We start from the raw sequence: 1,762 nt of genomic DNA, 5'->3' as shown, positions 1-1,762 counted from the left end.
TCATTCCTTTGGGTACAACCGCTTCTATGCTCCACCTCTCCCACTTAGGGTCAATTTCTTATTGCACAGTTAAAGCCTACTTTTTCTTGAAGCAAGAGGAGAGCAGCCTTAGCAACCTCAACACTCAAGGTCCTTACCTACTAGCTCTCCCTGTGACTGACTCCCTCATTGGTACAGGGATAGGTAAAAGGTCAAACGTCAAAGTTTGTGGCCATAGTCAACGCACTCACTAAGAAGTAGGGCACATGTGTGATTGCAGGGCTTGTGGTGCAACTCATTTCCGTACCCGCTCATTTCCGTTCCCAGTGTGCAGTGCGAGTAGAATCATGGAGCACGCTACTGGATTTAACCGCAATGAAGAGCAACGGTATGACTGTGCAGGTGGTGAAACATTTATAAATCAGCAAAGATACAATGAAGAAGTTTTTTGGGACTATAAAATAAACATATTAGGTAAAAAGGATGATACACCAGTTCATTTTTGTAACAAGTGTGAATTACCAATTAAAATCTATGGGCGGATGATTCCATGTAAGCATGCTTTTTGCTATGCTTGTGCCATTTTACATGGAAATGAGGGAAATAGAGTGTGTCTGGACTGTGGTCATCCAGTGAGGCAAGTTGAGAAACATGTGCAAGGTTCTGTCTTCGTGTGCAGCAGTGTTCAAGAGTGCAAGAGAACTTATTTGTCTGAGAGAGATTTGCAGGCTCATATCAACTTCCGCCATTTGGGAGCCAGTTCCTAATCGGAAAAAGTTCCTCCACACACGAATTGAAATCCCTAGTTATGTTATCATGCAGCCAAATAAACATCGTTGGAACCATATTTCACCAAACCAATAAATTATGATACTAGTAATTCCTTTGCAACATATGCCATATGGGCTATATCATTAACCATGTGAGAATATTTTTGCTCCTTCAGCAAAACCTCTTCATGGCTTCACCTCCACCTCCTTTGTGGAGTCAGAGAACTTTAATATTTCAACAAGGTATAACAATTTAATATTTGCTCCTAATCAAGACAACTCAAATTTAGGTGCTTGAGTACCACCACCTCCTTCCTTCCTCTCCACTAGCTCACCGTAATCCTGAATATCTGGATAAGCCAGCGGTATTGAACTCTCAACATATTGTACCTCCACAGCGATTCTGCATAGACTGCCTTCTCTTCCATCATTAGCCCACGTAATGCCCCATCTTTCCTAGAATGCTAATACTTTTCACTTGCTCCATAGCTTCCCAGATGCCAACTTATACAAAATATCTTCTTCCAGGACCTGCTTCAGCTCAACATGGTGGTCCATCTGTGAGTACACGTTTCTCACCATTGTAATCCTAACTCTTTACCCCAGTTCACTGAAGACCAAGAACTGAACCCTCCATTTATACAACCAGGAAAAATAAATAGTGATATATGGCCTGCACCCATTTAGACTTCTTCCTTCCTGACTTCAGAGTCCACCTTCAAAGAACTCAATTCTTGGATAACATTGTTAACATCAGACATGATATAGATCATATTGCCAATGATAAAATAGTATTCTGAACAGAAGATATGACAAGGTGGTAAAAGTAAGTACTCTAATTAAGCTTTAGACTACTTTGGGGAAAGTAAAGCATATCTTATAGATGTGGCTATGAAATACCTAGTGTTGATTTTTGTTTATTTTGTTTTAGGGGGATGGTACTAGGGATCAAACCTATGGCCCTGCCTTACTAATACTAGGCAAGCACCCCCTACCACTGAGCTATTATTAAC

At 40.9% G+C, this 1,762-nt stretch overlaps 1 pseudogene; it reads left to right on the top strand.

Annotated features, from left to right (window-relative positions):
• The first annotated feature begins 326 nt into the window (after nt 1-326).
• LOC143638660 (E3 ubiquitin-protein ligase Hakai pseudogene) lies at nt 327-897 on the top strand (annotated as a pseudogene).
• The last annotated feature ends 865 nt before the right edge of the window (nt 898-1,762 follow it).

Source organism: Callospermophilus lateralis, chromosome X (genome assembly GCF_048772815.1).
Source record: "Callospermophilus lateralis isolate mCalLat2 chromosome X, mCalLat2.hap1, whole genome shotgun sequence".
In the NCBI taxonomy this organism is placed as follows: domain Eukaryota; kingdom Metazoa; phylum Chordata; class Mammalia; order Rodentia; family Sciuridae; genus Callospermophilus; species Callospermophilus lateralis.
This window is presented reverse-complemented; position numbering and strand designations above follow the sequence as displayed.